This window comes from Trichomycterus rosablanca, chromosome 15, assembly GCF_030014385.1.
Source record: "Trichomycterus rosablanca isolate fTriRos1 chromosome 15, fTriRos1.hap1, whole genome shotgun sequence".
In the NCBI taxonomy this organism is placed as follows: domain Eukaryota; kingdom Metazoa; phylum Chordata; class Actinopteri; order Siluriformes; family Trichomycteridae; genus Trichomycterus; species Trichomycterus rosablanca.
Window position 1 is genome coordinate 19,701,799 of NC_086002.1, and position 23,162 is coordinate 19,724,960.

Consider the following 23,162-nt stretch of genomic DNA (forward strand, 5'->3'; position numbering starts at 1 on the left):
CTCTAAGTTATATCCAAGTTTCATGTCTATAGTGTTGTCCCATGAAAAGATATAATGAAATATTTGCAGAAATGTGAGAAGTGTACTCACTTTTGTGATACACTGTATATATATATATATATATATATATATATATATATATATATATATATATAGAGAGAGAGAGAGAGAGAGAGAGAGAGAGAAAGAGAGAGAGAGAGGGAGAGAGGGAGAGAGAGAGAGAGAGAGAGAGAGAGAGAGAGAGAGAGAGAGAGAAATTATATATAATATTTATATATACTGTATATACAGTGTGGAAAATAAGTATTTGATCCCCTGCTGATTTTGTAAGTTTACCCCCTTACAAAAACTTCTTAATTCTATAATTTTTAGAAGGTTTATTTTAACAGAGAGAGACAGAATATCAACAAAAAATCCAGAAAAAAAAACCATTAAATCAAGGTTATAAATTAATTTGTATTAAATTAGGGGAAATAAGTATTTGATCCCCTACCAAGCAGCAAGAATTCTGACCCCCACAGACCGGTTATGTGCACAAAAGGCACACAAATTTGTCCTGTCCCTGTATAAAAGACTCCTGTCACAGAGTCAGTTTCTTCCATTCAAATCTCTCGACCACCATGGGCAAAACCAAAGAGCTATCAAAGGACGTCAGGGACAAGATTGTACTGTAGACCTGCACAAGGCTGGAATGGGCTACAAGACCATCAGCAAGAAGCTTGGTGAGAAAGAGACCACTGTTGGTGCGATAATTCGAAAATGGAAGAAATACAAGATCACAGTCAATCGCCCTCGCTCTGGAGCTCCATGCAAGATCTCACCTCATGGGGTAAGAATGATTCTGAGAAAGGTGAGGTCAGCGGGAGGAGCTTGTCAATGATCTCAAGGGAGCTGGGTGCACAGTCACCAAGAAAACCATTAGTAACACACTTCGTCGTAATGGATTGAGATCCTGCAGTGCCCGCAAAGTCCCTCTACTCAAGAAGGCTCATGTACAGGCCTGTCTGAAGTTTGCTAATGAACACCTAAATGATTCAGAGAAAGCTTGGGAGAATGTGATATGGTCAGATGAGACCAAAATTGAGCTCTTTGGCATCAACTCCACTCGCCGTGTTTGAAGGCAGAGAAATGCCCGGTGGGGATGGTGTTCTTGGGGTCATATCCAGCATTTCTTTGCTCCCAGCTCCCTTGAGATCATCGACAAGCTCCTCCCGTGTAATTCTGGACTGACCTCACCTTTCTCAGAATCATTCTTACCCCACGAGGTGAGATCTTGCATGGAGCTCCAGAGCGAGGGCGATTGACTGTGATCTTGTATTTCTTCCATTTTCGAATTATCGCACCAACAGTGGTCTCTTTCTCACCAAGCTTCTTGCTGATGGTCTTGTAGCCCATTCCAGCCTTGTGCAGGTCTACAATCTTGTCCCTGACTTGCTTTGATAGCTCTTTGGTCTTGCCCATGGTGGTCGAGAGATTTGAATGGAAGAAACTGATTCTGTTACAGGAGTCTTTTATACAGGGACAGGACTAATTTGTGTGCCTCATGGGCACATAACCGGTCTGTGGGGGTCAGAATTCTTGCTGGTTGGTAGGGGATCAAATACTTATTTCCCTTAATTAAATACAAATTAATTTATAACTTTTATTTAAAGTTTTTTTTCTGGATTTTTTGTTGATAATCTGTCTCTCTCTGTTAAAATAAACCTTCCATTAAAATTATAGACTGTTCAAGTCTTTGTAAGGGGGTAAACTTACAAAATCAGCAGGGGATCAAATACTTATTTCCCCACTGTACGTGGTATGAGTTGACATGATGATAACGTTATAAGAAAGTAAAGCACCATAAACAAGAAAACTGAGCTTTATATATCTGAATTCATCTACTGTACAACCCTTCTGAGAGCAGCTACTTGCAAAAATTTATGTATTACAAGAATACACCTAAATGTCATGAAAATTCATTCAGATTTAGCAATTTGATGATGCATAAACCTTAATCATTAAAAAGTATCGGCATCAGATCAATACCGGCCCTGTATTTACTTGGTATCGAATTGATACCAAATTCTGCAGTATATAGGTTTTATAGGTATATATAGTATTATAGGTTTAAGCTGCAAGCACGCGTTCCATGAATGCGCAGCGGATGTAACCTCTGCTCTGAATGCGTGCTGGAGGTGGAAGAGAACCGTCAGGATCATCTTCATTTATTTTAATCTTTCATTAGTTACTATAGTTTTCCTACTCTTTGTTTAAGACCTATACTCAGCACACACCCATTGACATGAGCAACGTAATAACTGCAAAAATATGTAGGAGTGTAATTAGGCTTCCTTGGTTCATTTTTTTAAAGGTGACTGGTATGAGCAGATCTCCGAGGCTGTCTACAATTGCCAAACTGGTGTTAGTTCTGCCACACTCACATGCAGATGCAGAGAGGGTTTTTCCCATGGTGGGGCTTAATAAAACCAAAACCAGGAACACATTGGCTGTGGATGGAACTCTGTCTTTGTTTTTATACCCAATAAAAACTCCATCCACCGTGCAGAGCTTCTCCACCTCCAGGTCTTTCACTGGTTGTTCCAAACAGTGATGTGTGTAAGAGAATTATTTTATTATTATTATTATTATTATTATTACTATTATTATTATTATTATTAAATTAATGCTCAAGAAGATTTATTATACTTTATTGTTCCTTACACAAGAACAGTCACAAGCATTGTGTAAATAAAAGAAAATATGATATGTATTAAAATCTCTCACAGGTAAATCTAAAGCTTGCTGGGGTTTTTTCAGCTTTGCAAGTTACACAAAATAACCAAACCAAGTTTAAACATTTAAACAACCAGACAAGATTTCTCCATCTTTTTTTTTACTTCTCACAGATGTACTTTTTCACCTTACGACAAGAAGCATCAAACCATCTATCAAAAGAACCAGCTTCATTTCCCAAACAAGCACAGTTCTCTCCAGAAGGGTCCTCATTTCTCCAGTTATCAGGCTCACTGGGATTCGTCTCTAACCAGAACCTTCATAGAAATGAAAAGAGCATTATCAGGTAAATAATCTTCTAGCTTTATATTTTTAGAAGCTTTATGAAAACATGTAAAGTGAATGAATGAAGCTCTTACTTCACACCAGTCTCATCCAGGGTCTTGTCGTTCACCCACATCCACTTTCCCTCCGTCTCCAGGTCATTCAGACCCATCCAGTGAGTTTCTTTAATATTTAAGGATAAAAAATCCTAAAATATAAAATAACATAGAATCAACTTTTTTGTATCAGAGTACAAAAAACAACAGTACCAACATTTTATCTAAAAATACATAATACTTTTCTTATTTGACAAATGCAAATAAAAACACAAAGCTGTAATTTGTAAACTTTTTTTCTGGGTAGAAAAATCATCCCTGCACTAAACCTGCATGAGCAAACAGTCCAGCGATTAAGAGGAACGTGTCCCAGTGCATGAGTTCAGGGAGTTTAGAGATTTAGAGACAGAAAGCATGAGGAAAAATCCACTTTCTCAAGTGGTCACAAGTTACGGAAGAATATGTAACACAGGGGTTAACATGTTGGGCCCCATCAAATTTTTATTGATTTTATATATTTAAACAATAAAGTGGATTAGCCTAAAAATTTTGATTGAATTAATCACCTGTTCTGCTTGGTTGGTTATGATCACTAGGTGACCTCCTTTCTCAACACAGGAGTCTCGACTTGCCATCCAGTTCAGATTATTAGTAGAGAAAAAGTAACACTTCAACCCAAGAGACCTCCACCCTTCATCACATAAGTCACAGCTCTTCTTTGCTGTAATTAAAAAGAAAGAAAGTAAATGTTAGTAAAATGTAGTGAAATGTGCCGTGTGTGTGGTGTCTGTGTTTGATATCTGCTGTAGTTATCTGACTTTATCACACTGAATGATTTCAGATTAAACAAAACATCAAATCACACAAATGTTTTTAGATATATCTGATTTTCAGTTGTTGGAAAACTATCAGTTTGGAAACTGTTACAAAATCATGTCCAAAGCTCTAGGACTTCATACAGTGAAGTTCCACAGTGGTGAACCTGTCCAGAAGTGGCCTGCTAAAGTACTTCAAGGGGTCATTGCCAACTGCCCCACCAGTTAGTCACAAATGATTCCAGAAAAACAAAACAAAAAAAAAAACAGAATGCAGATCGAGTTCAGGTCAGTGCTCACTATTTTGCAATATGAAAGAGGCTAGATGAAATGGACGTTAATTTGTATAAAAAGTCAAGAGCCCTAAATAATCCACACAACTATAGACTAGACTTAAACAGTGGACTGTAAAGTAGATCTTCATCTTCTCAATCTTTCCAAAGACCTCAGCTTGAACATCCTATAACAAATCACCACAAATCTTTCAGGATTTGTATGAGAGCGTTATGAGAAAGATCTATTCTGGAGGAACGTGGTGGTCCTGCACTTTACTCTCTCATTTTACTGTATATCCTGTGTCATGCTATAACATGTTATACCTTCTCATTATTAGAGTCAGGCACTGTGTCCATACCTTTAGAAAGGACCTCATGGATGCGCTGATGTTTCTCCTCCAGCTGTTTATACACTCACTCTTTAGCTGATGCAAAAAGAAAAAGTCTCTATTTATGTATGTTTAAATTTTTAATTGCACTTTAGTTTTATTCATTGCAGTCACAGAAACTGATTTACCTTTTAATGAGTCCAGTTGTTTTGATGCAGCTTCGTAACTCACTTGAACTTTTTCCAAATTCGATCTTAATTCTTCAACACAGAAAAAAGAGTAAAACTGCAGTTTGTAAATTTAAAAAGAAATTAACATTCTTAAACAGAAATCAATAACTTTTTTTATACAGTGGTGCTTGAAAGTTTGTGAACCCTTTAGAATTTTCTATATTTCTGCATAAATATGACCTAAAACATCATCAGATTAAACAAATGAGACAAAAATATTGTACTTGGTCATTTATTTATTAAGGAAAATGATCCAATAGTACATATTTGTGAGTGGCAAAAGTATGTGAACCTTTGCTTTCAGTATCTGGTGTGACCCCCCTTTGCAGCAATAACTGCAACTAAACGTGTCCGGTAACTGTTGATCAGCCCTGCACACCGGCTTAGAGAACAGGAGAACACTACACAACAATGGTGTGCATGGCAGGCTTGGAGGAATTTTAACCCATTCCTCTGTACAGAACAGCTTCAACTCTGGGATGTTGGTGGGTTTCCTCACATTAACTGCTCGCTTCAGGTCCTTCCACAACATTTCGATTGGATTAAGGTCAGGACTTTGACTTGGCCATTCCAAAACATTAACTTTATTCTTCTTTAACTATTCTTTGTAGAACGACTTGTGTGCTTAGGGTCGTTGTCTTGCTGCATGACCCACCTTCTCTTGAGATTCAGTTCATGGACAGATGTCCTGACATTTTCCTTAAGAATTCTCTGATATAATTCAGAATTCATTGTTCCATCAATGATTGCAAGCCGTCCTGGCCCAGATGCAGCAAAACAGGCCCAAACCATGATACTACCACCACCATGTTTCACAGATGAGATAAGGTTCTTATGCTGGAATGCAGTGTTTTCCTTTCTCCAAACATGACGCTTTTCATTTAAACCAAAAAGTTCTATTTTGGTCTCATCCGTCCACAAAACATTCTTCCAGTAGCCTTCTGGCTTGTCCACGTGATCTGTAGCAAACTGCAGGCGAGCAGCAATGTTCTTTTTGGAGAGCAGTGGCTTTCTCCTTGCAACCCTGCCATGCACACCATTGTTGTTCAGTGTTCTCCTGATGGTGGACTCATGAACATTAACATTAGCCAATGTGAGAAAGGCTTTCAGTTGCTTAGAAGTTACCCTGGGGTCCTTTGTGACCTCGCTGACTATTACACGCCTTACTCTTGGAGTGATCTTTGTTGGTCGACCACTCCTGGGCAGGGTAACAATGGTCTTGAATTTCCTCCATTTGTACACAGTCTGTCTGACTGTGGATTGGTGGAGTGCAAACTCTTTAGAGATGGTTTTGTAACCTTTTCCAGCCTGATGAGCATCAACAACTCTTTTTCTGAGGTCCTCAGAAATCTCCTTTGTTCGTGTCATGATACACTACCACAAACGTGTTGTGAGAAGCAGACTTTGCTAGATCCCTGTTCTTTAAATAAAACGGGGTGCCCACTCACACCTGATTGTCATCCCATTGATTGAAAACACCTGACTCTAATTTTACCTTCAAATTAACTGGGAATCCTAGAGGTTCACATACTTTTGCCACTCACAAATGTGTAATATTGGATCATATCCCTCAATAAATAAATGACCAAGTATAATATTTTTGTCTCATTTGTTTAACTGGGTTCTCTTTATCTACTTTTAGGACTTGTGTGAAAATCTGATGATGTTTTAGGTCATATTTATGCAGAAATATAGAAAATTCTAAAGGGTTCACAAACTTTCAAGCACCACTGTATATGAAAAAATAAACAATAGAAAAGAAATTTTGTGACTTTGTGTGAAATCTGCATTTTTTTTTCTGTAACCAACCAAGTGAAACAACAATTGTTTTGAGAATATGACAAAAATGGACTGGGTCAAAAATATACATACAGCAACAAAGAACTACTGTATTATGTGGAGTTGTTTTATACTACAGTTCTTCAGATTTTACTCACTTAATTTTACTTTACTTAATTTTACCTACTGTAAGTAAATAATTTACCTTCACGTTGTTTTGATGCACCCTCGTAGCTCTCTTGAACTTTATCCAAACTTGATTTTAATTCTTGAACACAAAGAAAATAAAAAGCATAAATAATAAATTTAATCAAAAAAATATTTCCCATGTTTCTTTTTTGTGACACAGCGAACTGGCAGTTTTGGTGATGTGAAGCTTGCTTAACTGTGACTCATATCTTATCTTAAAAAAATTCTTCAGGGCATTCAGGGCAAAACTGTTTATACAGTTCTGGTCGACAGCCTGACTAGAGACTAGAGAGATGAGTAAAGGACAAAAAGACAGGATAAAGTTGTCTTTGTAAAATAATTTTCTAGGACAGACTTTACTGGGATCTGGAAATCCACACGCTGGCAGGTCAGGTAATTTGGACAGTCTTGATATTCGATCTCTTGGGCATTTGTCTAAACATCAAGGATTTTTTTGGCTCTCCACAAAATTAGAGCTCATTGGCTTTTGGCTTTCTGAATATTAATGACTCAAATAAACAATCTAAAAAAGACAAAGAGAGCTCCATATGTGTGAACAGAGTCAATTAGACTTCACATATTAATTATTTTACTATTATATCCTAAAATAATAATTGGATAATTGGATAAAACAAAATAACAAAATTGAACAAAAGCAGTGTGTCTGATAGTTTCAAAAAAGCACAAACACACCTCACAGCTCAAATAGTCCTGGAAAAGAAAGTGATAAAAAAAGGGAAAAAAATAATAATAGAAAAGGTAAAAGTTCATAAACAAACTTTTATGTTGGCTTGACCAAGACAATCAGAAGAAAAATAAATCAAACAATGTGGACAGGAGTGAACATAACAGAGGAAAAATATGAACATGGAAACTAGACAATACAATTAGCACTAGAATAAACGAAGACTGAGCTAAGCTAATCGCTAATGCTAAGCATTATGCTAACCGTTATGCTAATCGTTGCTGCTAACCACTAAATGCATTTACAGGGCTGTACTTGAACTTCTTCTAAATTAGATTTTAATCCTTTGATGCAGAAAAAAAGAGTAAAACTGCAGTTTGTATATTTAAAAAGTTTAAAAATGTATTCTCTCATTCGGCTTTTCACACTTTTGCAGCCTCAGTAAAGCAGCATTTTTCTGTTTCTAAAACTACTAACGATAAAAGCAAAAAATGATAAAAGTTTTAGCTTTTAGCTGATAATATAGGGCAGTTTTAGAATAATTTCACTTGTGTTGGGTATTACAATTATTGTTATTTTCCTTGCTTGAACTTAACCTTAATGCTTTTTCAAAGACCAACAAACCAATTATACTGTCCATCCTTCAATTACCACTAACAACCATAACTTACATGTGTGGTCCAAATGAGGATTCAGGAGCGGGGCCACAGGGGCACTGACCAAGTTGAAATCTCATTTGCCCCTGTAATGTCACTTGTTGCTTCAGAGAATTTTTATTAATTATACTATGCAATAATAATAATAACAACAATAATAATAATAATATCCTATTAGATCATCAAAGCCAACTAAATTGAGAAACACTTGATACAGAATTTAAAGAACATGCTTTGTGTGGTGCTTCTCGAATTTCCCCCATGGGGATCAATAAAGGAATCTTATCTTTACATTTACAATAATAAGTTTTTTATATTAAAACTTTTTACCTGTAGTTTCATTTTCTTGCATCTTCAGTAAAGCTGTAGCGTTGGTGTATTGCTCACTAACTCTATCATGTGAGACTGACTGACTGAAATCTGTAAAGCAAGAAAAGCAAAATCAAATGAGCGTAGTCAGTCAATAAAAATGCACACCTCGATAGTTTACATGTGGACGAAAGTATGTGGACACCCTAATTATTTCGCCACACTCTTCACAGAGACCTGACTTTTCTCGTCCATCAGTGTCTGACATCAGACACACATCAGTTACATCAGACACACTCCAAAATGTGATGAAAAAGCCTTCCCACATGCAGAAAATGGAGGTTGCAACTCCATATTAACTCCCATGGTTCTGAACTAGGATTTGAATCCTAGGATTTGAACTAGGATTTGAATCCTTGAATTTGCATCCCCTTGGTCGTGTCTGTTTCTGCCCTGTACTCAGAAGCTGTTATTGAAGATGGTTAAATGAATGAATAAATAGATGACTTACAAAGGACGGTCAGAAAACTGAGTGCAGTTAAAGCACCAAGCAGGAGCAGGATGAGGGTCGCCATGAGAGACTTCACTTTTCTTTTTGATGAAGTGTATTCTTTCTCTTTAATTTTCCACTCAGCACAATTAGAAACATCTGAAAAATAATAATGGATTATAGGTTTACTGTCATGAGAAGTTCCACATGGTGTGGACAACTACTACAGTCAAAAGCTGTGCTGACAAAACACACCACTCTAACCAAAACCTTCTAATACCATTTTACAGGATTAGAAGTGGACAAAAATGTGAATGAAATATGAAGTGGACAGCTTTACTTATAGTGACAGAAAACTATTCAACCACATAGTCATTCTTATAATTACTATAAAGACCTACCTGTGTGAATTCTGGCTGTTGGACGTCCATCCATCTCCTCGACATTTTCATAATCATCATCACTATTCCCAGATTCTGACAAAAAAAAGCTCATAATTGAAATTACCACAGAATTTTATGAGAGGCTTTTGGGATTTCTAATGTTTTTGCACTCTTTTGCAAATAAATGCATCATCACACTGCGTCCATGTCCCCACAGCCGGTGGGAATTCATTATAAAATTAGCAATAACAAAGGCTGTCAATTTAGAGTGCCAATACGATTGGTCAACTTTACTTTGTTTGAATTAAAATATCATGCCACACAATTAAAGGACGTTATGGAGCTTCTTATACCACCGATATGATCTCAGTTGCTGTGCATCTATTCTTGACCCAGCAGATTCTCAGAAAACCCACAGTAAACTTTAAAAGGGAAGCGTTCCAACCGTTCAGTGAGAAAAAAAAAACAGTCACAAAAATCATATAAATGAACATTTTAATTGTAACTACATGTAGTGCTGGAATCAAAAAGTGTTTGAGAGTTTAAAGTCAGTGTTGCTGTAGATGTTCTCCATTTTCTGACCTCTACACTAAAAGCTCATGCTAAAGTGTCAAATAGCAGGAAATAACTGCTTCACAAAGGAAGTGAGTAATCATCATATAATAAAAATAACAATGTAAACTGCTCACACAAACTGGAATTAATTGGGTGTACTGAGGTCATACTGAGAACCTTCCTGATTTTTAACTCGACATCTTCTTAACCTATCTGATCTGATCTGATTAGCTCTGAGTGTTGTTGTTATACAATACAAATCATCTAGGAGCAACAACAGCTCAGTAGAGAAGTTGCACTTACAGAACACAGACTGCCTCTGAATGTGGGAGAACCTGCAAACTTCACACAGAAAGAATCCTCCTCACTTTATCTGTCAGTGCTTATTCTGTGGATGCAGTGGATTCAGAAAGTATTCAGTCTTTTTCACTCTTTATTGATCTGTTTATTAGATTGTGAATGAATATAATTAACATTACCATTAGAATTAAGTTGGGACGTTTTGTAAAACACAAAAAGAAGAATCTGTGATGTGTTCATTCTCTTAAATCTTTATTTAACTGATAACAGTAGAAAGAAAAGATTTTCTGATTAACTTTATTGTATTTTGTAAATAGAAACACATTTAGATTTCGATGCCCTACACTGCAAAAAAAATAATAATTTTTGACTTAGTAAATAGACTGATTTTTAAAGTACTTTATACAAGAATATGCTAGTACAGTCTTGCTACTTAAGAATTTCACATATAATTTAGTGTGTTACTTGGTGTTTCTTTGTAACTATTTGTCATCAAATACATTGGTAAATTTTATTCTAAATACCAAAGTAAAATTAACTAAGTTTTTATTTCTTGGATTCAAGCAAAGCAAAACTCAAAACGTCTAGTAAATATTATTATATGTTCCACGTATGCGCATTGCCTGGCAAGTTCAGACATTTTTCACGACATGTTTCGGTTGCTGAGGACATACTTTGGCCATTTTTTAAGAAATTATACCGTGCCAGTTAATATTATAAATATTTAAAAAGTCGTTTAACTTTCTACACTATTGACTCCAAATTAGCATCCGTTAGCATGGCAGAATGAATGTTATGTAGTTATATTAATCATGATAACTTGTTCCGTTTAATGAACGTGGGCTTAAAACGTTGGTTCTAAAATAGTTCTTTTGTCTCATGATTATGAAAGCCTGTTTTGCTACTTAAAAATAAATCTGTCTGAGGCTGTAGTCTTCCAAATACAAATGTGCATTAATAGGCGACCTGTGAGAAAGTAAAATTGAATTATAATATGTAACATAACATTCTGAGGTCTACATAAACTTGATAATTACTAACATGTTATTTTTTTAATCTTTGTCTTAGATGAAAGATGAGTTCAGGAGGAGAACTACAGTCAGTCCACCTGGAGCAAGTGTTTCTGACAAACTTTTACTTGCATCTATTTTTATTTTTTACTGCAAGTTTTTAGAAAAAGATTGGTATCATTTATTTTGTCCTTACACTGTGACACCTTTATAGTTTGTTTTCCATTTACATTTTTTACTTTTGTGTAGTGAGTGAGACTTTAGAAAACACGCTGTTTGAAAGACATTTTGTCCACTGAACTGTTTAAGTGAAAATGCATTTCCATTAATTGAGCAAAACAAATAAAAAAGTTTGACAAAAAATTTCTGTCTGTTATAGTGGTTTTTGTATATGGTAATCATTGATGTTGAATTAAATAATGTAAAATTATTTGGCATTTTATAATATAGCATTTTAATAATATATAGCATTTTAATAATATATAATATAGCATTTTAATAATATATAATATAGCATTTTATAAGCCATGTTTTAATGCTTTTAGTGCTGCAATGTTTAAGTAAAATCTACTAAGATACAGCTATTAAAATATACTTGAAGCAGTGTGTAGCGAAGTAACATTTACTGAAGAATTTCTAGTAAAATCCAGATAGAATTGTGAGTAACTTTTATTTGAATATATGGTCTGTTAAATTTACTAGCAGTTTGTACGTGGAAAAACATTCCTAAGTTTTTTTTAAAGTAAATCTTACTCCACACTTTTTGCAGTGCAGATAATTTAGTTAATTTAAGTTAAATCTTCTATTTATAAAATGCATGTCTGAGTTTAAATGCCTCCAAACTACAATCGACAATGCTTTTTTGTTTTACACCAGTATGCTAATAACACAACCACGGCTGATATGATTTTACATTCTTACATAAATAATCAACATTATTATTACAATTTTAATATAAATATTAACAACATTATCAAGCTTTTATTTGCACTTGGTCTTTAATTTGACTCTTGTAGACTGTAGTCTTGGACAAGAGACTTTAGCACAGTTTGGATTGTCTCCCAGTCCCCAGAATTACTACCTTAGATCAGTAGAAGAATCCCTGAAGTGGTTTGTTTGTTTATTAGGATTTTACGGTCATGTTTTACACTTTGGTTACATTCATGACAGGAACGGTAGTTACTCCTTACACAAGATTCATCAGTTCACAAGGTTATATCAAACACAGTCATGGACAATTTAGTGTCTTTTAGTGTTTAGTGTTTTTGGACTGTGGGAGGAAACCGGAGCACCCAGAGGAAACCCACGCATACATGGGGAGAACATGCAAACTCCACACAAAAAGGACCCGGACCGCCCCACCTGGGGATCAAACCCAGGACCTTCTTGCTGTGAGGCGATAATGCTCCCCACTTAGCCACCGTGCCACCCAAGTCACTAAAGCGGTTTGGATGGTCCTTTAACCATTTACTCTTCACTAATAAAAAAATATTAATAGTTATAAATCTTTATAATTTCAGTCATTTTAACTATTTTTTTCTAAACTTGATTTAGTTCTGATTAGTTTTCAGATTTAGAAAGTATTCAGAGCTGGGTGCTTAGGTGGCACAGCGGTCGGAGGCACTAACACACACTGTAAAAAATAAACATTTCTTTTACAGATTTTCCCCAGTACATTTTTACAGTTTTTCTCTGTATTTATAAAAGACAGAAAATTTTAGTAAAATTACAAGAATAAACTGTATATTGAAAAGTGTCATGTGATTTACCGAAAAAATCTGTATAAATGAAATACATAAAAAAAATCTGTTTTTTAACAGTTTTTAGATGACACTTTTAACAAAACTAACTGTAAAAATAAAGTAATCTTCATTGATAAAAATAGCAGAATCTTCTGTAATTTTCAAAAAGAAACCTTTTGTTATGCCGATATATCACTGTCAAATACATAAAAATACTGTTAATAATGCATTTAAAATGTACAATTGCAAGAAAATAAGTGAGCAAAGAAAGAAATATTTTGTAATTTTGCATTCCTTAACTTTGTTTTTCCAATTTATGTAAATAAAGTAGTGGTTATTGCCTACCTTATGAGACAGGCAACAATACAATTTAAACAGATTTTAACTTTTATTTTATTTATGTGTTTGTATTAGGGCTGTCGAAGTTAACACGATAATAACGCATTAACGCGATCTCAATTTAATGCGATTAAAAAAAAATAGTGCCGTTAACGCAAATTCAGTTTGGCCCTGCGAGTCATTTGTAGTTCATGTTAAGGCTTGCCACCGTTTTTCATTTGCGGTTTGTTAACATAATGAAACCGAGCATGGTAGTGATGCACTCACTTAATAAAGAAATAAATACACGGTATATTCACAAGTTTCGGGAGCATAACACTTTATTAACTCCTTCTGTTACGGTACCGAATAGCGGACAGCTAGAGTCATTACGTTAGCCAAGCATGCTAATTCCATGAACTATGGAAGCCCCAAAGGGTCAAAACACACTCACTTCGTGTAGAAACGTCCATCAAACCATGGTCACGATACAAGCACAGAAAAGTCTGTTACAATAACTACACCTTATCCCACCTAAAGCATCGCTGATCTACAATGTTTGCTGATGGAGAAATTTTAACCTACAATCTGACATATATACGAAGTCAAGGGTCTCTGCTGGATAGTATTACTGTTTAGTATGTGAGTGAATAAAACTCCCTTACAGTTTTCTCTAGTCCCAGCAGTTTTTAACATAAGTACATTTAGCATAAAATGTGTTCACCATTTTAATTGTAACATTTCACTTAAAAATCCTTGTTTTCTATAACATTTACACAGATTAATTTTTAAGAAATGTGATTAATCGCGATTAACTATATGAAATTCTGAGATTAATCGCGATTAAAAATTGTAATCGTTTGACAGCTCTAGTTTGTATTAATTTAAAGATTGAATTGTTAAATAAGTGCATTTATACAAACTGTGTAAAAACATAATCAAATTTAAAACGTTATTAACTGTTGTCAAGGACGGATTATGCCAAGTTCACACTACACGACTTTCCCAGTCGTCAGGTCGCTGTACAGTTCACACTACACGACTGAATCTCCTGCACTCGGGAGTCTTTCAGTCAGTGTATATTTCACACTACACGACTGATCGGCGATCGGGGGTTTCACACTACACGATCCATCACCAACTGGAATCGCAGGTGAGCTTCTCTACGTTTAGTCACGAGAACAAACGTGAGAAGTGACCAATGGTTTAATGATACCACGTCCAAAAATGCACGTCAACAAGTAGCGAGTGATCAAAGTTTGTGAGCTGATGTGCAGCGTAAAATCAAAGAGGAAAATAAATGAATCTGAGTGGATTTGGCAACACAAACAGTATAGATGGTTCTGTAGTAAGTTGGAGGTTAATTAAAAAAATTTTAATGCAGCGTGGGTGTTATGTTTTGTAGAGGATCAAATCAGAAATACTGTAAAACGTGTGTGTGCCGGTGTATCCTGATATAAACTATATCCTCTCCTGCATTTCCCCTCACGCTGTATCCTGCGTTCTCATTGGCTGTTCGACATGTCACTCATTTCCAGTCGTACATCTGAGATCAGATATCTGGCCTGCTAGAAAACTCGATCCAGTCGCCGAGCGGTCGGCGAGCCGGTCGGGTCGAGTTGTTGGATAGTTCACACTTAGCGACTGAGAGCCGAGTTTTGATCGCCGAGCGAACGCTGAGTTGCTCCCGACCCGGAAAATCAATCGCCGACCAGTCGCCGAGCGAAATCTGGCCAAAAGTGTAGTGTGAACTAGGCATTAAGGATAGTCTGGGCCCCTGGGCAAAGGACACAAGTTTGTCAATGACAACATTGAAAGTTTCGATCCGAAACTTATCCTTTCCGTTAAATGCTACACCTGGCTCTGCACTATCATCAGACATAATTTTGCGCTTCTTTGTACACTGGAGGTCATGCCTGTACTCTTGGGAGACAGCAGTGGTGACATTTAAAGCTGCCCCTTCAAACACCTCAAAGTTATCTCTCTGTGCTGCCACAAAGTCTCGTAAAGACAAGAGAAGTTGTGTAGCTGTACATATGTCAATATCATGCTTCTGCAGCTGCAGGCTTGTGGCTTGGAACCTCTGTAGTATTGTGTCCCAGAAGTATGCCATGAAGGCCATCTCCAACGTGTCCAATTTGTCACAGAGTGCAGAGGCTTCACTTCGAGTTACACATTTCTCCTCCATATCTTTAGACATATCATTCAATGCCTCTCTCAATTGTGCATAATATTTCCAAAGAGCCTTAGTTGACTCAGCTCGTGCGCTCCATCGAGTACCTGACAGTGATTTCAGTGTGAGTTTGATATCAGTATCACGGAAAACCTTTCCCCACCTGTGTGTAGATGATGCACAAAATGTGTACATTGCCTGTACAAAGTCAAAAAAACGTCCAGCTTCTGGGCTACTGTCAACAGCATTGACACCAACTAAATTCAGTGAATGTGCTGCACAGGGGACATAACAAATCAAAGGGTTTCTTTGTTTAAGATGAGCTTGGACTCCATTGTACTTTCCCGACATGTTACTTGCATTATCATATGACTGGCCCCTACAGTTGGATAAGTCTAGGCCCAGATTCTCCACCATAGCAACGACACACTCTGCCAAACTGTCCCCACTATGGTTTTCAATAGGCTTAAAAGCTAGAAAACGCTCAACTACATGTCCGTCATTATTAACAAACCTGAAAATAAAAGTAAGTTGGTCCACATGAGCAAGGTCTGGAGTGGAGTCAACTATAACAGAGAAGTATTTTGATTCTTTGATCTCATTAACAAATGCCTGCTTTGTTCTCTGTCCCATCAAATGGATAAATTCTTCACACACTGTCGATGATAAGTAGGACACAGAACCTTTTCCCTTACCTCCAAACCTTTGGAGGTGCTCAGCAAGGAATGGGTCAAATTTGGCTAAGAGTTCTATGATGCCCAAAAAATTACCATTGTGGGCTGATCCTAATAGCTCATCATCTCCCCTGAAAGCAAGTCCCCTCTCCCCCAAAAACTGGATGACTGCAACAACTCTTTTCAAAACTTCCCGCCAGTATTGTCTTTCTGCATCAATTTGTTTGACAATATCAGAATCAATTGTTGCTGTGCCTCTGGAGCGATTATATAATGCTAGCATGCAAGCCCTATGCTCCACACTCCCCTCATGCTCACCAATCCGCTCTGAATGTTTCCAGTCAGAAAATCCATGAACAAAAGTATTGTGCTTACTGGAAAACAGTTTGCAAGCAAAACAATACACACAGCCAGTTGAAGGAGAGTAAAGTAGCCACTGCCTAGTCACAGTTTGCCCGTTGGGTAGAGAGCAACTGAGTAGAGCATTTGTAAAGCTCCTACTGGTACCCCCAATGCCTCTATCCCTGACTGAGGCTGGGTACTTAGCACTTCTGTTTTGAAATGCAGCTTCTCCTCTACTAACAACAATCGACTTGGCTTGGTCGGTAATGGTACTGGGCCATAAAGCAGGGTCGTTGACCGTTTCACACCAGGAGTTGGGGTCCTTGCCCTCCTTGTTTGAAAAACGACACTCACACGATGCAGCTGGCTGGTCTGATTGTGGGTCTGACACACCTGCAACTTTCCTTTCATGGTCTTTCTGCTGCTGGTCTGTGGTAGCCTGGCAGGGCTGGCATTCCTGCTCTGCACCTGACTGGGTCTGCAAAGGTACATAGTCACTGACAGGTGACACTAAGCCAGTGGTGATCACATCTTCATTGCTAGAACTCTGATCACTGCTAACATTAGCAATACTTGTCTCACTCATATCCAGCGGTTTCTCAAATAAGTTTGAGATCAAAGGAACGTTTTTCAGGAAATCTGCCTGATTTGCTTCCTTAATCTTTTTTGCATTTCTTTTTGAGGCACCACTTTTTTGTTTGGGATCCATGTTATTAATGGCAAGTGTTTCTTAAGATGCAAATATACAAGCTTGTCTTGCAAATTCCTATTCCTATCCAATACTTACTATGTTGTTTCTATGTTGTATGTTCAGGAAAAAAATACAATCACAAAATTGTAGAACCAGATACAATATGTAATAAAAAAAAGGCTGACCTATAACTATTTAGCTATAAATTGTTGTTATTGTAAATGTATTGTATGTATGTACTAATATTATAAAGCTTACACTTCTACTATTATCAATAATGTAATATGCAAATAACAATAAGCTTTTAAAAAAGCTGTGAGTTGCTAGTTAGCAACGTTACACTAGCCTTGAAAAAGGCTGTGAACCTTTCAAAGTTTAATATATTATATATAATAATATAATATTATATCATGTAATATAATATAATATAATATATAAGCCTTTGAAAAGACTATGAAAAGAATGTAACATAATATATACAATATAGTATAGTATAATATAATATAAAAATATTTATATATATTATAAAATAATATAATGCAGTATAAAGGGAAATGAGCCTTTAAAAAGGCTGTTGGTTGCTGATCTGGTAATAGCAAGGTAAAAGTTGTAGTAAAAGCACAGAGCAAGTTCGCAAGCTGAACTGTCTGAATGTGAGGAGTTTTGATACTGGCAGGGGGTTTTATATAGATCTTGCATATTCACTTGGAAGTTCTCGCAACACCTGATTGGCTCAGCCCCCGTGGGAATTTAGGGCAATGTAACAATTTTTCACCACTGAGTGAGAGAGTGGGGGAGGGGCAGCCACTATCTACTACAAAAAATGCTGTTTTGTGTGTGTGTGTGTGTGTGTGAGAGAGAGAGAGAGAGGCATGGAGAGGGAGACAGGGGGAAGGTTTTGAGTATATTAAAAATGCTGTGTTAATGATATTAAATCAAGTTTAATTATTGTCGAGACCCCTTCACACTGCCTTGAAACATGTCAAGTCATGTCAAACTGTCATTGAATAGTCATTGAATAACAAGCTGAATAAAATATGTTTTCCAATAAATAATCCTCAAACAAAATATCAGGGTTACATGCATACGCAGCCACAGCTACTACAACAAAACCACTTGCTGTTTCATCATCTGTCACCAAACCAAAATTGTGCTACTCAGTAAAATTAGCTTGCAGTTCTGTTGTATGAAAAGGCACTTTTCCTTTCATGCATTCCTTTAGAGCTAGAGTGACCACTGGTCTCTTTACTGTTGTTTATTAAAGGGGAAACATGAAACTAGTCAAATGGCTTGTTGTTTTTTACATAAGTGAAATCACACCCTTGGCCAAATTCACTCAATTTAATCGGTGTCAAAGATAGCATTCATCAGACAAATTGCTTGTCTTAAATTTAAATAATTGCAGAATTGCTAAATTAATTTGTGTCTCTGCGCTTAAGAGAAATTGAACATAATAATTTTGAAACAATACAAATTCAGAAACATTAAGTAAGGGCCTGAATCGCATATTTGCAACAAAACGTCTGTTATGAAATATGGTAGCTTGCCTGGCAATTTGTAGGTCCCTAGAAAGTCAAGGAGCCATGGTAAACGACTTCTATGGAAGTCAAGGGCCCCATAGTAGGGGCCCTCGTGATCAAGGGCCCTCTAATGGTATGCCCTGCTCTTCTCTAGGGCCCCCTGGTAGGGGCTCTCATAACCAGGGCCCTCTAAAAATATGCCCCCCTCTTTCCTAGGACCCCTAATAGCCAGAAGTCGAAGTCAGAGCAGTGCCACAATGCCTCATCCATTTTCATAAGGGGCCCAAAAGCATGGCTAGGGCCCCCAAAAGCATGGCTAGGGCCCAAAAGCATGACTAGGGGCCCCAAAATAATGGCTAGGGCCCCCAAGAGGCCCTGGGGTCAAAGTCCCTAATAGTCTTAAAATGGAGGGCCCTCGGACATAAAAATATATTGTATCATAAATGTTGATAGGCATCGCAAAATGTTTTGGGCCAGGGCCCCCCTGGGGCCCCCTGACCTCAAGGGCGCTGGCCCCACTGGCCCGGTCAGTAATCCAGCCATGCCTTTCACGTGTATTACCGAGTGGAGAAATCAAGTGAAACTTTAAAAAGTCAGAGAACTTGTTTTTTATGCAAACTTGCCCTAAATGCTGCAGTTGTGCACTTTTTTGTAAATTTTACTAAAATTGTTTATGTGTTTTTTAATGATTTTTATGCTTGAAATGTAATGTAATGTGTTAAACAACTGATGATACAAACTTTATTTATTTGCAATTATTTAAAACTATTTTTTGTTGAACTATTGTTATTAAAATATACTTGTTGTCAATTCGTATACTTTTGAAATAAATCTTTTTTTCTCATTTAAGTGTTGTTTGATTAAGGCAAGGTAGCAAATGTGCATGATTGTTCATCATTGATATTATTATCGAGGTACCCAGTAGCGCCATAATGCGCCATGAGAGCCATAATTCCCATCACTAATGCCTGGCTTGTTTTTCTTTCTAAATATCTGTGCAAATGTTAGGTTTGGCCCATATTTTGTCCAGGAGTGTGGACCAATCAAATTACACCCTAATCCAGTCGTAGCCAATTGGGATTTATCTCTCTCTAGATGCGGCCGTTTTTCAGCCCTTGTCCCGCCCCTTTACAAACCCACAGCCAATCGTGAGTAGAGGAGCCAGACCAGGTGATAGCAGAGCTGATATTTAAAATTAAGAGCTGGAGATCTTAGCACTGCTGTGTTAGGATGTGTAAGTACCAATTTAAACACGTTTATAAATGTACTTGGTTTTAGACTTTTAACAAACACACCTACAAAAACATTAATGCCGTTTCTGATGAATGCGATGCTTTGCCACTTCTGTGTATTTACTGTAATACGTCTGTAAATGCTTGGTGTAGAGGACTACCTGATCTATTTAGTATTAATCAGCTAATCAATGGCCACTGTATTTTTACTAGGAATGCAGACGTTGGTGTGGTGTGGTTGTGTTTAATAATAGTAACTAAATTAAAAATCTTTTAGTGACTTTTAAAGTGGAGTTTAAAATCATGTACAGAAATCATTCCCATCTAGTGGTGCTAGAAATAATTTACATCTTGTTGATGGGATTGTAATATTATTTTACAATTACTAAAGCAATAAGCCACGAGAGGCCGTGCATTACTGTGATTTTAGCACGGGGATGAAGTTTTTGAAAAACTTCTTTCCCCGTGCTAAAATCATAACAGTAATGCACGGTCTCCAGTGGCTTATTGCTTTTATAAAACGGCGGTCAACATAAAATATAATAAATACAACAATGTTTAATTCATAAATGTATTTATTGTGTATAAACTTACAATAAAGCATTGTTCCGCGACGCAAAATAGTTCGATTAAAAGTGTTGCTAGGCAACATGAGGGCGAAAATAACATTAATTTTTTCTATTCAGTGGCGTATTAATATGGAATGATGTGAGGTGGTCATAGGTGTGCGTTTATCGGGGATTTTACAACAGCTTCGAACGCGGCTCAGCCAATCAGATTTTAGGACCGGAACTATCCGTTTTATAAATTAGTTTTTTGTACATTTATTATTTGTTATTTTAAACATAATTTCTGTTCTTCGGTTAAAAGTAAACAAAAGTCTCACATGAAAGAACAAAACGATTCATTCATTTATAGACGATGGTGTTTATACTTTTACACTTTAACCTATGAACAGTTTTCAAAAAAGAAATTGTTTAAAATAACAACAAACACAACAACAAATAATAAAAAATACAACGACGACGATGCAAAATAAATCATAATAAAACATAATAATGTCATAAATCTTTACCCCATCAACAAGATGTAACTTATTTCTAGCACCACTAGATGGGGATGATGTCTGTACATAATTATAAACTCCACTTTCAAATTCACTTAAACGTTAAATATTTTAATTCGGCTTTTCAGTAAAGTTAATAATAAATGCAATTCAGGGAAACGTTAGATTTTCTAAAGCAGGAAAACAAAGTAATTCGTTGATTTTTTTTTTAGTTATATTTACAAAATAATTTCCTTTCGTACAGCCAGGATGGATAGGTGCTTTACTTTACTCAGAATGAAAGTGTCAGCTGGCCTTTTTCTTCACGTATTGCTCTGATGATGAAGAAAAAAAGAAAATGTTCGGTTCCTTTGGCAGGAGGTTGAAGTAAAGATGTGTGAGGATAAAATAAAAGCTTACAGCACCTGGTATTCCCAGGCGGTCTCCCATCCAAGTACTAACCAGGCCCGACCCTGCTTAGCTTCCGAGATCGGGCGTTCTCAGGGTGGTGTGGCCGTAAGCGAGAGACACTGCAAATAGTTTCCCTTTTATAGTCGTCCATCATTCAGTCTTCCACTTCACGAGGTTTTAATATTTTGTTGTCAGTTTTTTTTTTTAACTGTTCATAAATTGAAGCGTAACAGCATAAACACCACCGTCTATAAATGAAGGAATTGCTTTGGTCCTCCACTTAAGACTTTTGTTGAAGTAAACAGCGCCTTAAACATGACGAGCTTGATTAGTTTATAAAGGTTCCCCCGTCCCAAGTGTTTTTAGGTAAAATGTTGCAGGCATGAAATGACGACTTTTCTGGTAAATAGGAAAGAAAAGCTGAATGCTGCTGATTTGTTGTGATGTTTTGAAGAAAATGGAGGTGGAAAAGGGTTTAGCAGCTGAGCGGTGCACTGTAACAAATTTCTGTAGTTTTTACAGTATTACCCCAGCTAACAATTTTTGGTTCCCAGAACGTTCTGGGAACGTTAGTTTTTGGTTCCCAGAACGTTCTGGGAACGGATCATTTTGGTTGCCCTTTGGTTCCCCAGGAAAGTTTTCTTTACGGAAATAGAACGTTCCCGTTTGGTTGTGCATTATAGTTCTGGGAACGTTCCCCTAACGTTCCCGTAACCTTAACATTATTGAAACCTTTAAGGGAACCTTGTACTAACCTTTAAATGATTGAAATCTTTAGACAACCTTGCAATAACACTCCGGTAACCTAGTACCCAGCTAGTCTTGTAATTGTGGCCCACTTCTGGCGCAGCTCCTGCCAGCCGAGCCTGCCGCATCTGGTTCAGTGCCGGCAGCCCGTGTCGGCTCTGACTCTTTTTGAATGACTGCCCAGAATCGGGCCAAATACACTGACCCAAATCCAGATGCCAGATCTCCACCGACTCTCCCATAACTGGGCCGGAATAGCCCCCAAAGCACTATGATACCATTTATTTACCGTTTTCTTCTCCTTTCACATCCTCATAGATAAAATAGTAGATTTATGCTACAGATTAACTACAGCTTGTGCAGCAGAAAGTATTTTATTCAGATATGGTATGGTAGAGACCCTGACCTCAAGGGCCCCTGGGCGCTGGCCCCACTGGCCCGGTCAGTAATCCAGCCATGCCTTTCACGTGTATTACCGAGTGGAGAAATCAAGTGAAACTTTCAAAAGTCAGAGAACTTGTTTTTTATGCAAACTTGCCCTAAATGCTGCAGTTGTGCACTTTTTTGTAAATTTTACTAAAATTGTTTATGTGTTTTTTAATGATTTTTATGCTTGAAATGTAATGTAATGTGTTAAACAACTGATGATACAAACTTTATTTATTTGCAATTATTTAAAACTATTTTTTGTTGAACTATTGTTATTAAAATATACTTGTTGTCAATTCGTATACTTTTGAAATAAATCTTTTTTTCTCATTTAAGTGTTGTTTGATTAAGGCAAGGTAGCAAATGTGCATGATTGTTCATCATTGATATTATTATCGAGGTACCCAGTAGCGCCATAATGCGCCACGAGAGCCATAATTCCCATCACTAATGCCTGGCTTGTTTTTCTTTCTAAATATCTGTGCAAATTTTAGGTTTGGCCCATATTTTGTCCAGGAGTGTGGACCAATCAAATTACACCCTAATCCAGTCGTAGCCAATTGGAATTTATCTCTCTCTAGATGCGGCCGTTTTTCAGCCCTTGTCCCGCCCCTTTACAAACCCACAGCCAATCGTGAGTAAAGGAGCCAGACCAGGTGATAGCAGAGCTGATATTTAAAATTAAGAGCTGGAGATCTTATCACTGCTGTGTTAGGATGTGTAAGTACCAATTTAAAC

General features: G+C 36.9%; 1 protein-coding gene and 1 pseudogene across 1 annotated transcript in view; both read right to left on the minus strand.

Moving 5' to 3' along the window:
• LOC134328694 (NACHT, LRR and PYD domains-containing protein 3-like) overlaps positions 1-23,162 on the minus strand; it is a 235,750-nt gene that overhangs the window by 64,403 nt on the left and 148,185 nt on the right. The window lies entirely within an intron of this gene.
• On the minus strand, positions 21,251-21,359 carry LOC134329743 (5S ribosomal RNA; annotated as a pseudogene).